We start from the raw sequence: 22,984 nt of genomic DNA, 5'->3' as shown, positions 1-22,984 counted from the left end.
AGAGAGCAGCGCAAGGCAGGGAGGAGCGAGAACCAGCCAAAGCCGCCATCACCAAGACCATTCCTACTCCGCTGGACATGAGAAGGACTGCCCGTGCATTCCTGGGGCCGGAGGTCCTTATGGACGCAGACCGCGCATCTTTCTCCTGAGGGCCAGCTGTGGGTTCCCACCGCCAACGTTTCAGTCAGGAGCCCCAGATATATCCACTGTACTGCCAGCACTCCTGGTAAGAAGTTGGGGGGTTGTAATTTTTTTAAAGTACGTCCTGTCCTTCACAAACGCTTTCACGATGCAAACACCTGGCCACAGATCACTTCCCAAACTCCCCATCCTGCACACATTCACACAAACATGACAGTGTAGGGACTCACTCTATAAACCTAGGCACATGGGCATCCTCTCTACAGGGAAAAGCACATTAGCACAATGACACAATCATGTCCACACACAGGCACACACACACACAACACGCCCAGGCACAAACACCCACAGCACTCTCACATGCAACCATGCATGTCACCACACACGCAGCACACATATGCACATATAACATATAACAAACATGCCTGCACACAAACGCACAGACGACACCCCACAGACACCTCAGACATGCAAACATGCACACAGCTCCCTTCAACACCATCAGGCATGCTAGCAGGTCCACGGGCAGCACACCTAGCCAGGAATATGCGTCCAAACATACGCAGCACAAACATTCGCCAAGCACGCAGACCGCAGCCCAGGCTCAGAGGAAAGCACTGTCAAAGTCATACGGAGATACCATGAAGCCAGCACTGGCAGACCTGTAAGGGATTCAGAAGTCACGGAAGCCCGGAGAGGGTCGAGAGTTTGTCCAAGGCCACCCGGTGGGTCCTTGGCCCTGTGGACACGCAGCCCAGCCATCCTGATTCCTAACCCAGATTCTTTCCAGTGTGCCGCTCTCACCTGTCCATAGACTGCCAGCCAGCACCCACAACAAAGGCCTCTCCTCCCGACAGCACCCACGGGTAAGTGCACAAGCACGCACAGAAGACAACCTTAGCCCCTGGTCCAGCAAACAAGGTGCCTGTGGTCTGGAGAGCTTCTTGCTGCTGCGGGCTTGCTGGTCACCCCCCTGCGCCCTCCACCCCACCCACCCACAGCTGCCAACACCACCTTTTCCTCTTGCCCTACCTTCTGGCTGAGAACTGCCCAGGCAGCATGTGTATGCATACAAACACACCGTGCATGAACATGTACCCACGTGGTTGGGGGAGGGGCATGGTTGTGTGTAAACATCCATGTGTGTGCAAGCATGCATGGGGAGCTTGAAGGGTGTGTGCACAGACAAGTGAGCATGTGCACGTGCGTATGCACGCACACCGAGGAAGACAGAAAGACAAATCGGTCATTTAAATCTTGCTTCTCGAGGGATGCGAGCCAAGCCGAGTCCAGGTTTAAATCACAGCTCCACGGACAGGAGGGGTGCCCTGTCCTCCGGGACTGCCTCTCAGCGTGCAGCAGGATGGGCTGGCAGGCAGGGTGCAGCCAGCAGGAGGGAGGGGGTGGGGGTGTCATTGGTTGGCTCCAGGCCCCCGGGACCTGCATTAGAGCCTCCAGGAGCACAAGCCCACATCATGCCCCTCCCCCAGGGATCTGGGGAGGAGAAGCGAGGGGGCCTCAGCTCAGACCACCTTGTGCTGTGGAAAGGCAATGGAAGAAGCTGAAGCCCGCTGGCCAGAGAGAAGGCCCAGGCGGAGGGACTCCAGGTCCCAGGCCCCCGGTGGCTCTGCCCATCGCCTCCATTGCCATAAACACACACCTAGAGGCTCCAGGGAGCTAGAGCCTCCAGCAGCCTGAGGATGCCCCTGACTCCTTGCCAGCCCCTGCCTTTCTCCCTGGGGCAGTCACCCGGTGCCCTCTCGCATTCCTTTGCTTCTGTGTTCGGACCTTGCCTTGTCTCCCTCGATCTCTCCCTCTTTGTCTCTGACTGCCTGGCCTGATCGCTCACCAGCGGTCTGCCTAGCTCCTTTCCTGAGTTCCCCTTCAATCCTGACCTCCGTGTCTCCCTCCGCTGAGTCCCTCACTGTGGCCGTGCCTAGAACCCACCACACACAGCCTCGAGCACTTCATCCCACTATACTGCTTCCGCTCCCGCGGTGCATGCCGGGAGGGCAGGAACTAGCAAGCCCACTTTGCAGACGAGGAAAGGCGAGTCCCCAGATGCTAACAGTCTTGCCCAAGGCCACGGAAGCAGCACAGAACGCTGTCCCAATGTTGTGGGACCTCACGGACACCTGGAGCGGGCAAGGGTATCCAGGGCAAAGCTGCACCGTGGTCACCAGGAGCAGGCGACGGGGGCCAAGGAGCCTGGTTTATGGAAAAGTGAGCAGACTAGACTGGTGACGGCTCCATGCGTGGCCTGATTGCTGTCGCAGGTTCACACATGGAAGCTACCAAAGTGGCAAGTGCTGGGGTGTCTATCATTTTCTAACAACAAGGCCTGTTCTTTCATTGGCTGGCTCACCCCCCAACACTCTTCTTCCCCTGGAAGCATGAACTGTCTGGCCAAGTAGCCCCCAACGCACAGGGAAGAGACTAGGAGAACCAAATGTCTCCAAACAGCTCCTACCCCACCCCGGACCAGGCCCGACTCTGCCTTCCAAGAGCTGGAAGACCTGGGGAACAGGCAGAGGGCTGAGAGGGGACGCCTGGGGGTTCCCTGTGTATCCTGCCCTTGGACGCCTCTCCCAGCCCGTCTGAGGGTCTGGACCGAGCCCACCTGGCAGCAGTAAGCAGATGACTCCCTCCAGGTCTCAGCCTTTCCTTCTGTCCAGTGGGCCTCATGCACACCACTGGGTTGGGCCCCTGAACGCAGTCCTTCCCCGACTTCTCCAGGGCCCTGCTTGGGCGTTGGCCACCCAGAGCCTCCGGCCCTCTGGAGGGTGCCTGTGGTCCTGGAAGCCACGGGCAGCAGCGGAGCCCCATCTGCAGGGGAGCCCACGGCCGCCAGGAGACTCCCGCATCTCCAGCCCCCACCCACCCGAGCGGCGGGGGCACAGACGACCCGCCAGGGCCGGCCCATTTTCCTCTCTTTTCATTGCCGGCTCCGCGCGCAGTTATAGAACCAGGTCTCCACAGAGTAATTTACTGTCAGAATCTCTCCCAGAATCCAGCTTGAAACCAAGCTGTAAAAACAGCTTCGAGTGTAAATAATTCATGCAGACAATATGACTTTTTTATGTAAATTCGGTGCATTAACCCTCTATTATAATGATGGACGACAGATAGGGACGACGTTGCCTTGGTAAGAGCTAATGGATGGCCGCCATAAATTCAGTGCACATTTTATTGTGTTGCTGGAAATTGTGCCTTCAGGCAATGCTGTTTACTTTTATGTAAAACTCTAGGTTCCCTAAATATTACAAATATTTTACATCCAGCTCCTCAGCATTTGGGCTCAGCCCACAAATCAAGCTTTCTCCGGGTGAGTTGTAATTAAAGGTTTGTTGTGTTTTTTTGTCTTTTTTTTTCTTCTCTGGGACAATTATCTTCAACTATAAAGAGAAATATTTTTCCCCTTTAGATGTTCCGTCATTGACTTATTAACAGATCCTTTGAAGGAGGAGGTTGTGAGTGACTTGCCGGCGTCCGCAGGAGGAGGCAGGCCCTGTGGGTGCGAGCACCTTCTATGTCTGGGCGCCAAGCTACTCTCTATTTACACATATGATATTCCGGGCCGCCCTCCCACCCACCATCCCGTCCCTTCTATAATTCATGACCACGTTAGCAGGGCAATTCCTCCAGCCACCTTGGCAAGAAGCTGGCCCTTGGAAGTCCGGGCCCACCTCCTTGGGGTGCAGCAGGGTGGCAGCCCCAGTGGGGTCAGAGTCTGGGTGCCACAGCTGGCTGCTCACACACAAGCCCATTCATCCCTTCCTGCCTCCTCCTCCCCACCACACACCAGACACACACCGCTCACATGGCCCACACTGCTGGAGCGGAAACCAGGGTTTCCTGCATGGGTCCTCCGTCGTCGGAGACGCCCTTTTGGCTGGGGCCCCTGAGGCTCGCCGGAGGTCTCTAAAGGAAGGGTGGCAACAGCTGGAGCAGCAGCAGCTTTCTTTAAAAATCATCCTCTCACTTGTTTATTATTGTCATTAATATTAATGGACGGGCTGTTAATATTCATATGGAGGCATTCAGCTCGTCCAGGAGCACCTGGGATCTCGGAGCATGCCTAATGGCATGTGGATTCTGGCTCCAGGGCCTCACTGCTCTGCCAGCCCCGCCCCTCCCCGCTGGGGCAGTCCCTGTCCCCCACGGGTTCCAAATTGCCTTCCCATCCCCCTGGCGCCCTGCTCTGGCCACGTGGGCAATGCTTGGCATCACCTCCCCTAAGTCCCTGGGGGGGGGGTGTTGTGGGAGGATGGGCCTGCAGACCAGGGACCACGAAGGCTCTGCCACCGGTGGCTGCACAAAGAAAGATGGCCCACGTGCCTCTCCTTTCCACCCAGGGATCGGTGCCGCAAAAGAAAGGCGCCATCTAAAGTTCCCCCTCGTTGATGGGCAGAGACGGTTATCCGTAGAGCGGCTGCTGGCGCCCAGTCTGCGTGAGTGCCAAGCTGCAGGGACCCTGGCTGCGCACTCTGAGGAAAGTCTTTCCCAAGGGCGGCCCGCTCGCGGAGCATGCATGCAGGCTCTGCTCACCCTCTGGCCCAGCCATTGCATTAGGGGGGGATTTCCCTCATGGAAACCATTGGAAATCCTGCTCCCTCTGAGGAGAGCCCTCCTCCTGTTCACTTCCCCCCTCCCATGCCCCTGCTACAACCCAAATGTCACATGTCACCTGCTCAGAAAAGTCCCCTCTGGCTCTCAAGTCCAGGAGCCCGTCTCTTGCTTTGTCCAAGTATCACCAGCTACTTGGATATTATTTGTGTTTAATGCCTGTCTTAGTGGTGCTGTCTGGGTAAGCATTGGACTGCTAACCACAAGGTCGGTGGTTCAAACCTGCCAGCTGCTCTGTGGTGGCAGAATGAGGATCACTGCTCCCATAAAGGCTTACAGCCAAGGAAACCCTACAAGGTCACTGTGAGTCTAAATCAACTCAATGGTAGTAAGGGGGGCTCCCTATTCCATCATCACCACCTTACGAGCAAGGCCTGTCAGTTTTAGAGCAACCTGGACAAGCTCCGGTGGTATCGATGGGAGAATGGGTGGACAAGTGGACAGCGGTGTCTGCTCATCAAAAGCCAAGTCCACTGCCACTGAGTCTATTTCAACTCACAGAGACTCGGCTCGGGTTTCCGAGGCTGTAACTCCTTCCCGGAGCAGACGGCCTCACCTTGTCCTCAGAGTGGCTGCTGGACTTGAACCACCAACCTTGCATGTAGCAGCGACGTCTGTGTTCAGGAAGCAAACCGACTGAAGAACATCCCTCTCCATCAGCTGGGGCCTGGGTAAGGAAGGTGAGGCAGGCCCATCCACGGGGCAGTCGGCAGGCCTGAACCCACAGAGGGGGCTCTGGGATGTATTGGCAGCAGGTGACCGAACAGCAGGTGTCGTCGGCTCTCCCTCAGGTAGGACTGCATCCGTGGCGTCTGTCTGGGTACCTGCATGCACGGAGAGGAGTCTGCAAGGACGAGTGCCCAAAGGTGACTCGCTTCCCTCTGGCTGCTGAGAGCAGAGGGATGTTCACATTCTGCTTTGAACTTTTCCATCTTCTCGGAATGTTTCCGCAAGGACCATATGTGTTCTATTTCACACAGTCACCAAACTGCCTTCCAAAAAAGAAAGAGTGGCTACATCGAGGAAGGGTGAACATGCCCTGTGAACGCCCCGAATCCAAGGAGGTCAGGCAACTTGGACCCCAATGCGGACGCAGGGCTGCAGGGCTGTCCCCCTGCTGGCTAGGCTGTGTGCCCACCACTGCGACCCAAAAATGAAAAAACTAGTCCGTCCACCTACCCTCCAGTGACCTTCTAGTGGATTCCAATTCACAGGGAGCCTATAGGATGGGGAAGAGATGCCCCCACAGGATTGCCAAGGCTGCAGATCCTTAGAGAAGCAGGCTGGCACCTCTTTCTCCTGAGGAGCAGCTGGTGAGCTCCAACCGGCCACCTCTCGGTGAGCAGCCAAGCTAGCAGGCACCCACCGGAACTCCGGTTCCAAGGCTACAGTGGGGTGTGTTCAGGGCCAGAGCCCCTGCCCCAGTCCTTTCTCTGGGTGCATTCAGCCTGGCCAGAGTGAGATTTCCAAACAAGGATTTCTGTACTTGATTCCTCTGACATGTTTTACCGCCTCCGAGCTGTTTTGCAAAATTCATAGCCGCTTTCACAGGCTCCAAGCTTCCTGGGACCAATTCCACTTTGAACAATAGCAGAGGAGTGCTTGCTTGTGGGAGGGGCTGGCCCACCCCAGAGCAGCCTCCCAGCCTCAGAGAGCTGGGACTATGGGGTCCGGGTGTCTCGGCCACAGCATGAACTACATGAGCTCATCCTTGCCCTCTTCCTCACCCTTCTTCAGCCAAGGACGAGGGGAGGCCAAGGAGGCAGTCGGTCCACCCTCCACGCTGCCTGCTCCCTCCCCCCACCCCAGCCCCGGGAGGTGAGAACACAGTCCAGGGAATTGCCCCTCCCATTCTCCCTGGAGCACCTCCTACTCAGCTCCTGCCTGCATCCTACCCAAGATCCCCTCTGCTCTGGGAAGCCAGTCATCTTGGCCAAGGCAGGGTCGTAGAAGGAGACAAGGAGAGAGCGCAGGGGTGAAGCCATGGAGTCCTGCCAGTTCTAGAAGGAAAGGAGGGAGGGAGGGAGGGAGGGAGGGAGGGAGGGAGGGAAGGAGGAAAGGAGGGAAGGAAGGAAGGAAGGAAGGAAGGAAGGAAGGAAGGAAGGAAGGAAGGAAGGAAGGAAACAGGTAGGCAGGCAGGCTGGTGCCTCATCCCCTCAGAAACTCCCGCATTCACCGTCATTGAGCCCATCCCGACTCATGGTGCCCCCATAGGAAAGAGCAAAACTGACCCTGGGGCTTTCTGAGACTGTTACTCTTTACGGGAGTCAAAAGCCTCCTTTTCTCCTGAGAAGCAGCTGGTGGGTTCAAACTGCTGACCTTGAGGTTAGCTGCCCAACACATAAGCACTATATCACCAAGACGGCTCTAAAAAAAAACCCTCAAGGGGTCTTAAAAATTCATGAGCAGCCATGCAAGGTGCAACTCGCGGTCTCTCCCGAGAAGAGAAAGACCAAAATCAAAAGGTAGGCAGACCCAGTCAGTCAATGGACTGACTGACGGACGCCGAAAACGCCAGTCTCCGCAACTCTGAGGCCAGGAGAGTTTTGAGGTCCTGGAGAGAGTGGGAGGAAACGTGGACCAGGAGTCAAGGTCATGAAGGAGAGCAGGGCTGTTGGCCGCGCGGAGACGGGCTGCCCCTGACTCTCCACACCCTCCAGGTCCGGAACCGAACTCACCTTCGAGTTAGATCAAGCAAGCATTTAAGGTGCAGGTCCGACGCTTACAACAGAGCTGTGCCTTGTTCGCCTTGGTCTCTCAAATACCTGATGGGAGGGGCATGGATGGATGGATGGATGGATGGATGGATGGATGGATGGATGGATGGATGGATGGATGGATGATAGATATCTCAAACTCAGCACTAGAAACATCTTTCCTCTCTCGGGTCCCTACCTCAGAGAGCACCCTCATCCACCATCACCCAGTTCCACCTCTCCCTCTCCTCACTCTCTTATCTAAGCAAGCTCCAGGCACCACAGAGTAGGCCCCAAGAAAGCCCTGGCCTCCATCCACACGCCCCCCATCGCACCCCCAGCAGCCCACTGGGCTCCGTTTCGTGGTCATACCTCCCACACCTCCTCCCAGTCTGGTCCTTCCTTCCTGCATAAGGTAGAGTGGGGTGTCCCCTCTGCCAGGACTTTCTCCTTCTGAAGCCCTCAACGGCTCCCCACTGTCCTCGGGACACGGGCCCCTGCTTGATCTTCTCCAGTCCTGCCCCAGGCTCCAGCCACCCTGAGGGGTCAGACCATTTCACAGCCTCACCAGCGCTGCCCCCAGTCACTCCTCCAGGCTTCTGCGTCTGGATAACTCTTACTTGCCCTTCAAGATCCAACTGGGCAGCCAGCCCTCAGAGGAGCATTCCAGAAGCCACCCTGGCCCTCTCGCCAACCCAGGAGCAGCCGTGCTGGTCTGGCCTGGCACCGTCTACCTGGATTGTCACTGCCCACTTACTGGTTCCTCCCCACTGTCCTCAGCTGCAGGGTGACGAGCTACGGCTGTTGTCATGGGCAGGAGGTTTGCTCAGGCCTGTTTCACAGATGAGGAAAGTGAGGCTCACTAGGGTGGAGTGACCTTCCTAAGATCACTGGGCTTGCCCAGGGGACTCAGGCCAGATGTCACTGCCTCTAGTTGCTGTACAGCTTTCCTTTACAATCACTCCCACAGGTAGTTCACACACACACACACACATGCACACACAGAGACACATATACACGTACACACATGTACACACATACATGCAAGCACAAGTATGGATATGTCCAAACATACCAAGATACACAGGGTAATACTGACACACATGTACACACACACAAACACACATACATGCACAAATATGGATATGTCCAAACATACCAGGACATGCAGGGTGGTACTGACACGCAGGCACAAACCGCAGGCCGTTCCAAACCCAAACACAATGTACTGCCATCGAGTGGATGCTGACTCCTGGCAACCCGTAGCCCAGGGCAGAGCTGTCCTCCTCAGGACATAAACACGTGAGCACCCACTGGTAGGTACATATGAACATGCATGGACATGTGTTATGTGGACACATAACACACTGACCTGGACCCAGGCACACACAGAGAAGCACATGTGAACACGCACAGACACATACATGCAGGCCCATGTACGGAGATGCAGGTATGTGTGTAAGTTCACAGGTGGCACATATAAAACACTCACTCACACGCCCTCCTGCCGGACCACCGCACAGGCACCCAGGCACACACACAGGGGCACCTCCTCTTACATGGGCCCTGTGCACTCCGAGGAACTCAGGCTGCATAAGCACATGTGTGCACACACACACACAGGACACATATGCCGACCACAGGTCCTCACAAGAAGAAACGTGTATACAGCGGTGTGCAAACACTCTCCCTGCGACACCGTAGTGAATGACACAGGTCAAAGGGCACTGTCTGCAGGGTGGGGGCCTGTCTGCGGTACCTCGGGGCGCTCACATTTTTGCAGCTCAGGAAGGCAGCTGACATACCAGCCTGGCTGTGATGGTATTTTGCATAAATGCTAATGTATTAATTACCATGTACAGTACACAGAGCTGCCATTTAAGAGAAAAGAGTGAAGACTTTTTTCATTCGAAAGCCCCTTTCCCGGTGGCGGTGGGGGAGGGGACCGTCCCTGTGTGGGGTGGCAGTGGGCAGGCCAGCCAGGCCCCACTTCTGTCCCTGCACTGCACTGGTCCCAACAGCCTCCAGGCCCTCTGAGCTTGCTGGAGGCCAGGAAACACCTGGGAGGACAGGAGAGTGGTCGTCTGGGCCGGGCTGGGAGCAAGTTTCTTTGCCCCATTCAGTCCACCCTGCACTCTGCTGCCAGAGAAACCTGTGCACGCCTCTTAAAACGCAGGGAAAACTTGCAGAAAGGCCCCGCAGGTCACATTCACCTCACCAAGTCCTCCCCTGGCTGCCTCCTCACCGGTGGGCCAGGCCTCAGCCCCACTGTCCCATCCTGGAGAGAGGACCTCTAACCTCCCTTCTCCCCAGCTCCCAGGACCCTCCCCCCATCCCCATTTCTCCCCTGACTCTAGCCACCAGGAACACTCCTGGAAACTGGAGTGAAAGCAGCAGAAGGTCCCCAAGTGTTCCCCCCCTCCCCCAGCCCTCCTCCCAGGTGGACCTGCCAGCAGGTGGAGAGCGCACCCAGGAAGAAGCTCCTCACCAGACCCAGGGCAGAGTCCTCATCTCCACTGCCCCCTCTCGCCCATTCTGGACATTCTGCCCTTCCAAGCCTCTGGCCTCTCCTCTCTATGGCCACCCTAACCCCTAGCCTCTCCTGAGAGCCTCCCATCTGAACCCTCCAACCCCTGCCCTCCACACATCAGCCAGCGCCAAGCTCCAATCTCCAATCCCAGCTCCATCCCTGGTGACTTCCTGATGCCTCAGTCTACCTGCCAAGGCTCCTGCAGCCCACACCCCACCCAAGATGCCTCTGCTACTTCCCTTCTGCCTCACACCACCTGCCATCTGGGTTCAAATCCCAGCTCTGCCTCTCTCTACTCCACCAAGTCACCTAAACTCTCTGTGCCTTGACGGCCTGATCTGCGAAGCAGGGATATAAAAGCATCCGCCTCAGTGGGTTGTGGTGAGGACCAAATGAGTCAGAACAGTGCCTGAAACCTAACAAGAGAAAAGAAAGAAAGAAACCCAATGTGTAAAAATGTGTCAATATTCACAAGCTTTCTGTGATGATTCCATTTCTGTCTTTCTCCACATAGGCACATGCTCAGCCACTCCCTGGGAAGCACAGATGGATAGATAAGCCCTCCACTGCTAGGTGGAAGGTTGGCAGTTCAAGCCCGCTCAGAAGCACCTTGGGGGCCTACCTGGTGACCTGCTTCTGAAAGGCCACCAGCCTGGAAGCCCCAGGGAGCAGTTCCGCTCAGCCCACTGTGACTTGGCATGAACATCACGTAGCAGCCGCCACCCCAGGAGGGAGGGTTAGGCTGGAAGGGCTGCCCGGATGCCTCTTTGTCCACAGCTCAAGCCCCTTCCTGACTGCAGCCCTGGTCCTCTCTCCACCCGCCCCCTGTCCCCCCCTCACCCCATTCTGGTAGGGGCTGGGCCGGGAGGTAGGGTGGGCATACCCCCAGCAGGAAACACTGTTGGGGTCAGAGGAAAACGGCAGCCAGAGAGGGTCATCTCCGTGGAGGGCAGGGTAGGGGCTGTCCCCTGCAGAGTCCCAAGTCCTTCGGGAGCCCCCACAGAGCCAAAGCTCCCTTTGTCCAGAAGGGAGGAGCAGCTGGTCAGCGGGGGGCAGTTCCGCTGCCCACTCCAGTCAGCGCCCAGATGTGCCTGTTTGCACAGCCGACTGCCAGCTCTGAAGGAGCCTTGTGAGCGTCATGAAAGGGGACTTGTGACGAGACAGCCGGCCCCTATGCCCCGGCCACCCGCCTCCAAGACAGCACCCAGGAATGCAGCCCGCAGGAAGCCCTTCCGAGGGGGCCTGCCAAGGGTCCTGCACCCTGAGGAGTTGGGGACCCAGCATGGACTCGTGCCTGGGTCCGGCCCTCCCTCAGTTTCCTCTTGTGTAAAACCTCTGCCCAGCATGCGCAGGCATCGAGGAGAGGGCTCTGCCATCAGAGAGGTCTGTGAGCCTGTGAGTGGGGTTGTCCAGGGGGCGAAACAGCGTCACGGAGAGGAGGGCCTGGATGTGCCAGGCACGCACCAGGTGCTCAACAGCTCTGAGCTCCTGCTACCCTGCACATGGCCAGCTTCCTGGAATGGGAGCCAGTAGATTGCCTGTGGGGAGTGTGAGGACTCCCAGAGGCACTCACCCCAGGCGCCGTGCCACATCATTGGGCAGCCTGTATGCCAGACCCAGGGCTCTACTCCTAGGCAGAGTCTGTGTCCCTCGTTCCTGGCTGCCTGGTGCAACAGCACCGAGACTCAGTGCGCAGAGTTCTCCGGACACAGCCACACCTGGGCCCCGTCCCGCCATGGGCAGTCATCCCTGGGCTCTGCTGCTTTCCCAGGGACAGCTGTCCTCTGGCTGACTTGGTCACTTCACAATGTGGATCTTTCAAGATGGCTGGTCTCTAAGGACAGTCCCTAAGCACAGATAGTCCTGGGAACAGCCTGTCCCTGAATGGTCCTGCCAGGGCACAGTGACCACACCTGGGCACAGACAAACTGTGGACATGGTCAGTGCACCCTGCGTCCAGTCGGTCCTTGGGTACAGTTGGACAGTGGGAAAAGTTAGCGGCTGGGTATGGAAAGGCCAAGATTCAGTGAGTTGCAGAGGGTCTCTGAGGTCAGGCATTCCTGGACAAGGTCAGTCCTTGGGCACTTGGATCACTGGGTACGATCTGTCCTCAGGCCCCTGGCATGGTCATTCATAGGCACAGTCAGTCCCTGGTACTTTGATCTTGGGCAGTCCATGACCGAGCTCTGTCATTTCCCGGCATGGTTGTTTCTGGCCTTGACAGATCCTTCTAAGCACTGCTCTCCCCAGGTGCAATCAGTACTTGACCTTGACACTGAATGGATGCCTTAGCTCAGTCCACTGAGCCCTCCCTGCCAACTTGATTAACAAGCACTGACTCATCCCCGCCCTTCTCTGTGGCCCCAATATCTCCCCCCGCCCCCAAAGGACCTAGAACCCTGGGCTCCTACGAAGGCCTGTCTGCTGTGGTCCGGGACGCCTGGGCATGGCCTGCTTCACATCTGGGAGAGGAAGCAGGGCAGGAGAACTGCAGGAGCTGGCTAGGTAGCTAGGCCTGGCCCCTCTCAGGCCTCCTTGGGAGCAGAAGGTGCCTCCGGGAGAGGGGAGGATGTTGAAAAACATGGCAGAAGGGCTTGGTTTGGGAGGTAAAGATCTTCCTCTTGACCATCTACAGCTACTGAACAGATGCCATAGGTTTGTGACTGTGGGCTGCCCCCGCTCCTGAATCTCTACACGCCCACAGGTAAGTGTGCTGGACGAGTTCTTTGCAGCTCTAAAGATGTGCACTCCAGCTGGGGCTGTGTCTGTCCTCTAGCCAACACACCACACACACACACACACACACACACACACACATACACACACGCACACACACACATACACACACACACACATACACACACCACACACACACACCACACGCACACACACCACACACACACACACACACACACACACACACCCCGGGCCTTCATGGAGAAGAATGTAGCCGGCTCTGCGGGCCTGCCAACCTCCAGGAGAGACAGCTGACACCAGAGCTTGGCATTTCCTGGGTCTGATCACACTCACAGCAACATGGCCACCAGTCCAGTTGGGCAGAGCACAGCGAGCCCCAGTATGATGGTCATTCTCCCAAGTCTGTTGGGTGTTACCGCCCTCTGGCCCTTGGGATTCTCTGAAGGGGGCGTGGCTCCCACAGGATGATCATGCATTGTGGCAACCCATTAGGCAGCACCTGCCCCTTACACCCCGCCCACCTTCCCCTTCCCCCTCCCCTCCGCCCCCTTGCACATCAATGTTTAATTAAACCGCCAGTGCAGTGGTGCAAGTCACTTCTGTTGAGGGTCTGGGAGCAAAGTAACACCTGCCCCCCCACCCATCCCAGGGGGGAACCAGCCGCAAACTGGTTCTGCCTTCCCAGGAAAGCCCCCGTGCCTTGTGGCAGGGAGGGCTCTGGGCGCTGTTCATTCAGATCTTGGGAGAGAGAATGAAGAAGTCTCCCTCCAGGACAGGAAAGGTGGTGCTGTGGCAGTATTCTCACCTTCCAGGCAGGAGACCTGGGTTCGATTCCCAAGCAATCCACCTCAGCACAGCCACCACCACATCTGTCCCTGGAGGCTTGGGTGGCGCCATGACGCTGAGCCAGTTTCAGCAGAGCTTCCAGAAGGAGACAGCCTAGGAAGAAAGGTATGACAATCGACTCCCCCAAATCAGCCAGGGAAACCCCTATGGATCCCAAGTCTGAGCCCATGATTATGCACACTCTACTCAGGAAGAGAAGTCAGCCTGGGGAGCTAGAGGGACGAAAACTAGGTCGCTCCAGCTCAGACTGGTTCCAACCGGCTGTGACCAGCTCTAACTGATTCCGGCTGGCTCAGATCAAACCAGACATGCTGAGACCAGTTTGAAACATGTGGGGCTGGAGCAGGCTAGATCAAGCTGAACCCAACCCTGTCTGCTACCCCGACTTCCCTGATGTTCACTTTTGCCTGGTGTTTCTTCATCAACCCTTCCTCTGCACGCTCCGTGTGTCCTTGGGCTCGAGGGATGTCATTTGCAAATGGTGTTTGAATCCAAGCATCGCATGGCACTCAATGACATGCAACAGGCATGTCGGCTAATTGTAAGACTTGCCTCATAGAGGGCAGCTGATAAGTAGAAATAAACATATGCACTATAGAGAGAAAGGAAAAGATATGTGCACGTGTGTGTGTTGTGTAGTGCTGAGCACTGTGTCTGGCACATAATAATCACTCTGTGTGTGAGCGTGTGTGTGTGTGTGTGTGTTGCCATCAAGTTGGTCTGGTTCATAGCAACACTATATCCAACAGAGCAAAGTACCGGCCAATCCTACACCATCCTCACGAGTGTGATGTGTGAGTCCACGGTTGCAGCCACTGTGTCCATCCATCTCATCAAGGCTCTTGCTCTTTCTCGCCGTCACACTACTTTCCCAAGCACGGTGTCCTTTTCCAGGGACTGGTCTTTCCTGACAACATGTCCACAGTGCATGAGACAAAGTCTCCATCCACAGAAGGGCTCCATCCACAGAAATGAGTACTGTATCCCCATTTGTTACCCCGGCTCAGGTCCTATAGCGTGCCGGGGACAGTACCGACAGTTGGGAATCTGGCACAGCCAAGGGCGGTGTTTCACGCTGTTGCACGCCCGTGACTGGGAGTTGGAGCTGACCCAATGGCCCCGGACGCCCACGACGACGACTGGAATCACAACGGCAGGACCTGCACACCTGCACTTGGGGTGGGAGGTGGGGGCCAAAGCTACACTCAGTGTTGGTTGGTTTCGCAGGGAGCCACTAAAGGGGTGGCCAGCACCCTGCGTGGGGAAGGGGCTTCGGCAGGCTCCCTCCCTAAGAGCCCTGCCCAGTGTCTTCGCATCTCCACCCCAAGCCCCTGGCCTGTGGCTGTGAGCACCGTGGGCCTGAGGTGTCAGGTTTCCCAGGGGAGCACTCAGAATGTTTTCCTGATGGATGAACGGTAGTTCATCTTCACGTTGTGCCATCCTGGCTTACGAACGGGTTCCTAGGACCACTCTATAGACTTTGAGTGGCCGGGAAAACCTAGCTCCGAACTTTCAACCACCCCCAATGAAAATAGGGGGACTAACAATTGCACCTCAAGTTGTTTGGAGAATTTATTTAAAGTGAACCAAGCATGGCACTTTAGCAGTGGATCTGCAGCGTAGTAAATGCAGTGCTCGATAAATGTGAACGCAAACCCAAACCAAACATCCTGCCACTGAGCCAATTGCTGACCCACAGCGACCTTTCACGGACAGGGTAGAACTGCCCCCAAGGGGGTTGCAAGACTATAACTCTGTACAGGAGTCGAAAATCTCATCTCTATGCCGTGGTTACGAACTGCTGATCTATGGTTAGCAGTCGAATACTTAGCCACTACGCCCCAATAATACTTGACTAACAACACTCCTTGTTAATCCATCCCCCACCTGATAGATGCATACAGTGGCTGCACCATTAGCTCAGACACAGCACGGGTGAGCATGGCGCAGGGCCCGTGGGGTGGCGCACACCTGGGCACGATGAGTGTGAACTGATTCGGCAGCACCGAACAAGAGGGGCAGCACACTCTACCCAGCCACTGTGCTGACTGCACCTCAGGAGGTGGGTGCCAGCATTGCCGCATCCAGGGCAGGGAGCAGAGTCGCCGCTGGTAACGGGACCCGGGGGGGAAAGGGCATTTTCCACTCACCCGAGTGGCCAGGAGTGCAAGGCGGAGGTAGGGTGCGAGCCTCGGGAGCCAGCCGGTGCGCGAGAAAGGGCGCAGGCTTTGCAGTCGGGCAAACCTGCTCCCCAGGCCCCAGCTCAGATCGTCTGCAGGTCTCTCTTCTCTTCTCCCATATGGGAGTACAACGTCCTACCTCACAGGTCAACTCGGTTCCCAAGGAAGAAGCACACCAGCCCGTGTGCTCCAAAGGTGACAAATAACAAAATCCAAATATGACGAAGGGAAACATATCAGGGTTTAAACTGTCAACACTCAATTCGTGGACGGCTCCACAGGTCAGCGGGAGCCCAAAATCCATGTGCAGAGAACCAATTTGGATCAAGCCTCTGGCAGACCCTCTGGCCAGTCGGAGGACGAGAACAGCCTGACTATCAGACAGAGATTCTTGTAAACTTGATCGTGGTGGATGGTACCACGTACAATATGATACCTGGTCAGTTGACCTCTCCTTGACCAGTCCTCAGTTTGCTCTAGGTTTAAATCATTCTTGCTTGTTCCAAGACAAAAATTTTCTCTCTGGCTTATTTTAATATTGCCAGCGGCCTTTCCATTCTTCCTTTTTTTCTGTATGGTTTTGTGTTTGTTTGTTTGCTTGTTTTTCTGTGGTTTTCCAGTGTGTGGATCACAGAAGAGCTCATGCACAGAGATAGTAAGTGATGTGAGGCCTTATCGGGGAACGGACAGCAAAACATGCATGATTGAGTCTGGGAAGGGGAGTGAGTGCTAGCGCTGATCGTGATGATGCACATACAACTGAAGCAGGTCAGCTGTGAAACAGGTGATATGGGAATTTCATATCAATAAGACTATTTTTTTAAAGAAATCACACGCAAAATCCCTACGTCACAGACTTGTGAGAATTGAATTAGACGTCATTTACATAATCTGCTCGATAGGTGTTCCAAAAAGGTAAGCTCTCCCCTTTCCCTTCTTCCTCGATGTCGTCGTTGCTGTAAACTGCCCACAGGCTGGACCCTGACTCATGGTGACCCCTGCACAACAGAACAAGACACTGCCCAGTCCCAGGCTGTCGCCATGACTTGCTGCAGGTGGGACGAAGGATTGGCACTGCCTGATTGTCTGAAATCCATTGCCTGTCATCTTTCATCACCTTGGTCTGAAAGCTCTGCCAAAACCTGTGCATCATGGCAACCCAAATGCCTTTCGGGGCAAGTGCCCTGTGGGTGTGCAGATGATGCCCTGTGACTGTGCAAGAGACGATGCACTGTGAGTGTGTGGGAGACGATGCTCTGTGAGTGTGCGGGAGACGACGCCCTGTGAGTGTGCGGGAGACGACGCCCTGTGAGTGTGCGGGGGACGACGCCCTGTGAGTGTGCGGGGGACGACGCCCTGTGAGTGTGCGGGGGACGACGCCCTGTGAGTGTGCGGGAGACGACGCCCTGTGAGTGTGCGGGAGACGACGCCCTGTGAGTGTGCGGGGGACGACGCCCTGTGAGTGTGCGGGGGACGACGCCCTGTGAGTGTGCGGGGGACGACGCCCTGTGAGTGTGCGGGAGACGACGCCCTGTGAGTGTGCGGGAGACGATGCGCTGTGAGTGTGCGGGAGACAATGCCCTGTGAGTGTGCAGGAGACGATGCGCTGTGAGTGTGCAGGAAACGATGCCCTGTGAGTGTGTGGGAGATGATACCCTGTGAGTGTGCAGGAGATGATGCCCTGTGACTGTGCAGGAGATGATGCCCTGTGAGTGTGCAGGAGACGATGCCCTGTGACTGTGCAGGAGGTGATGCGCTGTGAGTGTGCAGGAGGCGATGCGCTGTGAGTGAACGGGAGACGATGCGCTGTGTGCAGGAGACGATGCCCTGTGAGTGTGCAGGAGACGATGCCCTGTGAGTGTGTAGGAGACGATGCCCTGTGAGTGTGCAGGAGATGATACCCTGTGAGTGTGCAGATGATGCCCTGTGACTGTGCAGGAGATGATGCCCTGTGAGTGTGCGGGAGACGATGCGCTGTGAGTGTGCGGGAGATGATGCCCTGTGAGTGTGCGGGAGACGATGCCCTGTGAGTTTGTAGGAGATGATGCCCTGTGAGTGTGCAGGAGACAATGCGCTGTGAATGTGCAGGAGATGATGCCTGTGAGTGTGCAGGAGACGATGCCCTGTGAGTGTGGAGATGATTCCTGGTGAGTGTGCAGGAGATGATGCCCTGTGAGTGTGCAGGAGATGATGCCTCGTGAGGGCAGGAGACGATGCCCTGTGAGTGTGCGGGAGACGATGCCCTGTGAGTGTGCGGGAGACGATGCCCTGTGAGTGTGCAGGAGATGATGCCCTGTGAGTGTGCAGGAAACGATGCCCTGTGAGTGTGCAGGAGACGATGCGCTGTGAATGTGCAGGAGACGATGCCCTGTGAGTGTGCAGGAGACGATGCCCTGTGACTGTGCAGGAGGCGATGCGCTGTGAGTGTGCAGGAGGCAATGCGCTGTGAGTGAGCGGGAGACGATGCCCTGTGACTGTGCGGGAGGCGATGCGCTGTGAGTGTACGGGAGGCGATGCGCTGTGTGCAGGAGACGATGCCCTGTGAGTGTGCAAGAGACGATGCCCTGTGAGTGTGTAGGAGACGATGCCCTGTGAGTGTGCAGGAGATGATACCCTGAGTGTGCAGATGATGCCCTGTGACTGTGCAGGAGATGATGCCCTGTGAGTGTGCGGGAGACGATGCGCTGTGAGTGTGCGGGAGATGATGCCCTGTGAGTGTGCGGGAGACGATGCCCTGTGAGTGTGCGGGAGACGATGCCCTGTGAGTGTGCGGGAGACGATGCGCTGTGAGTGTGCGGGAGACGATGCGCTGTGAGTGTGCGGGAGACGATGCACTGTGAGTGTGCGGGAGACGATGCCCTGTGAGTTTGTAGGAGATGATGCCCTGTGAGTGTGCAGGAGACGATGCGCTGTGAATGTGCAGGAGATGATGCCTGTGAGTGTGCAGGAGACGATGCCCTGTGAGTGTGGAGATGATTCCTGGTGAGTGTGCAGGAGATGATGCCCTGTGAGTGTGCAGGAGATGATGCCTCGTGAGGGCAGGAGACGATGCCCTGTGAGTGTGCGGGAGACGATGCCCTGTGAGTGTGCGGGAGACGATGCCCTGTGAGTGTGCAGATGATACCCTATGAGTGTGCAGATGATGCCCTGTGACTGTGCACGAGATGATGCCCTGTGAGTGTGCAGGAAACGATGCCCTGTGAGTGTGCAGGAGACGATGCGCTGTGAATGTGCAGGAGATGATGCCTGTGAGTGTGCAGGAGACGATGCCCTGTGAGTGTGGAAATGATTCCTGGTGAGTGTGCAGGAGATGATGCCCTGTGAGTGTGCGGGAGACGATGCCCTGTGAGTGTGCAGGAGATGATACCCTATGAGTGTGCAGGAGATGATGCCCTGTGACTGTGCAGGAGGCGATGCGCTGTGAGTGTGCAGGAGATGATTCCTGGTGAGTGTGCAGGAGGCGATGCGCTGTGAGTGTGCAGGAGGCGATGCGCTGTGAGTGTGCAGGAGATGATTCCTGGTGAGTGTGCAGGAGGCGATGCGCTGTGAGTGTGCAGGAGGCGATGCGCTGTGAGTGTGCAGGAGATGATTCCTGGTGAGTGTGCAGGAGGCGATGCCCTGTGAGTGTGCAGGAGACGATGCCCTGTGAGTGTGCAGGAGATGATGCCCTGTGTGCAGGAGATGATGCCCTGTGAGTGTGCAGGAGATGATGCCTCGTGAGGGCAGGAGACGATGCCCTGTGAGTGTGCAGGAGACGATGTGCTGTGAGTGTGCAGGAGACGATGCCCTGTGAGTGTGCGGGAGACGACGCCCTGTGAGTGTGCGGGAGATGATACCCTGTGAGTGTGCAGGAGATGATGCCCTGTGAGTGTGCAGGAGACGATGCCCTGTGAGTGTGTAGGAGATGATGCCCTCTGAGTGTGCAGGAGACGATGCCCTGTGAGTGTGCAGGAGATGATGCGCTGTGAGTGTGCAGGAGACGATGCTCTGTGAGTGTGTAGAAATTCAATGACCATGAATTGAGCCCAGGTCTCCCACATGGGAGGCGGGAATTCTACCACCGAGCCATCCATGCCTCTTATGACCATTCACATCAGCATCTGCTTGGGTGGCCCAGGCCTGATGCCCCTCTCCAACATGGCATCTGTCAAGAGGCCACCCTCCACCCCCTGCGGCGCGCCCCAGCAAGGAGAGTGTTAGGTCTCTTTAGTTTGAGCTGGGCCAAGCTGTACAGAAGCAACCATCTAAGTGGATGTGACAAGCGGCACCCCAGGCCAAACATGCCCTCAGTCAACGCCCAGTGAGCAAGGAAAGGGGGGGCCTAATGGACACCTGAACCAAGACTGATCCTACTTGATCTGGCCCCCTGGTAACTCTTCCACCTATGAATGCCTGAGGCCAAGACCTTTCCTGGGCCACCTTCTTCTCTGCTCCTACATGGGTGTAGAGGGCAACAGTGCTCCCTCATCCTGCTGCTGCTGTTACTGCTGAGGGTGATGGTGGTGACGATGACAAGGATGACAATGACAAGGGTGGGAGCTGCCATTTATTTACAATAGGACGCTTCTTTTCACAAAATAGATGACTATGATCCCGCTTTGGCAGATGAGGAAGCAGCAACTCAGAGAGAAGTAACTAGCCACGGGGCGCACAGCTGGTCCCGGGCGGAACAAGAGAGCTTGTTCTCCAGAGTGCCTCCTTCCAAGGAACTATCCTAGGGGGTGTTTGCTGCCTGTGTCTTGATGGATCCAGAGGTTCCTTGTCTTACTTCTTCCTTCTGCCAAGATGAATGTCCTCAGTGCATCAGGCTAGGCCCTGGGGAGGTGCAAAGAAGAATACAGCATGGCCACCAGAGTCCATACATCAGAGGGACTGCTTCCAGGCCCAGCCGGTGGAGCTAGCACTTAACAAGAGGTGGTGCACAGAGGGTGGAACAGATGGAAAGCCCACTCGAAGTGAGCAGCATGGTAGGCCCCTTGCCCAGGGCAGCCAGGCTGTGCCACTGTGACAACAGCAGCTCAGTGACCTGACACACAGAGACTTCTTTCTGCCCACACCAAGTCCACTGTGCGCCAGCAACTCTGCCAGGAGGCCCCTTTCCAGGGTTGACTTGAGTCAAGTACCCGGTCTTACAGCCATGCCTTCTGCAACACAGGGCTCCCAAGTCCCTATGGCAGGGGAAGGAGCGGGAATGCCACTCGCCGATTGTTAAATGTTTCACTCCAGATGTGTCACACATCCCCGCTGCTCACAGACCATGGGCCAGGATCAGTCATTGGGCCTCACCGGGCCACAGGAAGCTGGGCTGTGTGGGAAACACGTGAATTCAATAAGAAGTAGGTGTCTTTGCACCGAATTGAGGCGAATCGCCCAAACTGGCCTGCATCATCAAAGATCTAATGTACATTTGGAAGAAGGTGACGGCTCCATCCAGTACTACCACTCTCCGACCAGGCCAGACGTGGACAATGGTTTTCAGAGGCACTCAGACACAGTGGATTCCCAAGAAAAGAGGAAACCAAGTTGAGGAGAGGTCTGGAAATCGTCCTCTTCTGAGAAAGAGTGGGGAGGACGTTTCGCCTGGGAAAGAGACGCCTCCTCTGGCTAATTTCCGATTCTTGAAAAACTGTACAGGGGAAATGGAATTCATCTGTGGCTGCACAGGGGTAAGAGCCCAGACACAGTGGACATTACATGGGCAATGCCAGTGGGGCACCTGAGCTGAACACTTTTGAAAAGACTGCCTCATGAGAGCCATCTTACTGCTGATCATGGCATCCCGGCCCTCTGTAGCCAGAAGCCTACTGTTGGAAGCTGCTGATCTTGACGGCACTGGCCCCCGCGGCTCACGGATTTGGAACTTGCCCACCTCTCTACCTGTCGGAGCCATCTCCTTGGCAGGTGCCTCTCTGTTTATGTGTGTAAACTTCAGCGGTTTTGCTGAAGCCAGCCTAAGACACAGGAGTGGCAAACCCCATCTCATTCAGACTCAGAGCTTGGGATCGTGACCCAGAAAGAACCCAGCTTTCAGAGGCCCTGTTAGTCAGGGCAGGCTAGGTTTTGCTACAATAACAGCAGCTGCTGCAACAGCAAATCTCTGTGGCTTAACAAATATGACTGGCTATTTCTCTGGGGCAGGATGGGCTGTCCAGCCTGTCCTGTCTAGCCTGTAGCCCTCTCCCCCTGGCTCCGCTGGCATAAAGCCCTACCATCTAGGGACCTCTCGCTCTCAGGGACACTCGTGAAGGACACCCAATGTGAAAACAAATAAAAGGAAATCACCCCATCAGAGCTATAAGTAATAATCAATAATTCAAAGCCTTGATAAAGTCTTACTGGAGCGCTTCGGAGAGAAGGCACGGGCTGAGTTTCATGGTTAATTCAATGTCAATTAGCTGATTGCTAACTTCCCTCCAGCGAAATCGCATGCAGTGCAGGGGAGAGAAATCAAACGTGCTCACACTTTAACAAGCCTGGTGTTTCAATCATTCATCTCTGGCCGCAGGCGCAGAATCAATGTCAACAGACGTTCCCTCGCAGTTTCATCAACCATTTCTGCATGTCACTGTTTTCTCAGCTGCCCTTAATTGTCCCAGGACCATCCCTGGGAAGCAGGGATACTTGAAATCCAAAGTGAGGCGAGCCCCTTCCTGGACGGTATGGGACACTCACTCCGCAAACTCCGTTTCCCCGTCAGCCTCAGCTCTCCCTCTAGCGATACTGTGGTCAGGCTGTGTGGTGAGGGGGTGATTAGGGTCAATCCTACTGTGCCCCCTCAGGGGGGCTACGAAGCCCACCTTCCACCCCTAGAAGCGAGCGGTAAAACCCACGGCCACCTTCAGCACCATGGCCAGAGTCTCTCTGCCCACAGGTTGAAGATGGCAGGAACCAGGTGAGGTTGGAGCTGGGGACCCCATAGGGAGCATCAGTCTGGAAAGGGTTCCAGGAATCTCAGAGGTCAAGCGCAGCCCTGTGCCTATGAGGAAGCGGACTCAGCCAGGCCTCTGCTCTCAGGGACAGCCCCTCCACAGCTCGCGCTGATGGAGACGCCGTGGCGCTTTTGAGTCCTCTCCTGGGGTAGGAGAACATAGAGGGGACTTACTACTGGTGAGAGACAGCAAGAGGCAGGAAAGGGCTGCTGGGGATTACAGTGATGTCAGCAGGAGACCTGGGCTCTCCTGGAAAGTGACCTTTACCCCTGGCTTCCCCCACGCCTCTGATCTGGCGATTCAATCCATCATCCGCATGCCCCACTCAGTGCACATCAC

Source organism: Tenrec ecaudatus, chromosome 1 (genome assembly GCF_050624435.1).
Source record: "Tenrec ecaudatus isolate mTenEca1 chromosome 1, mTenEca1.hap1, whole genome shotgun sequence".
NCBI lineage: Eukaryota > Metazoa > Chordata > Mammalia > Afrosoricida > Tenrecidae > Tenrec > Tenrec ecaudatus.
The sequence above is the reverse complement of the archived record's forward strand: the minus strand, read 5'-3'. Positions refer to the sequence as shown.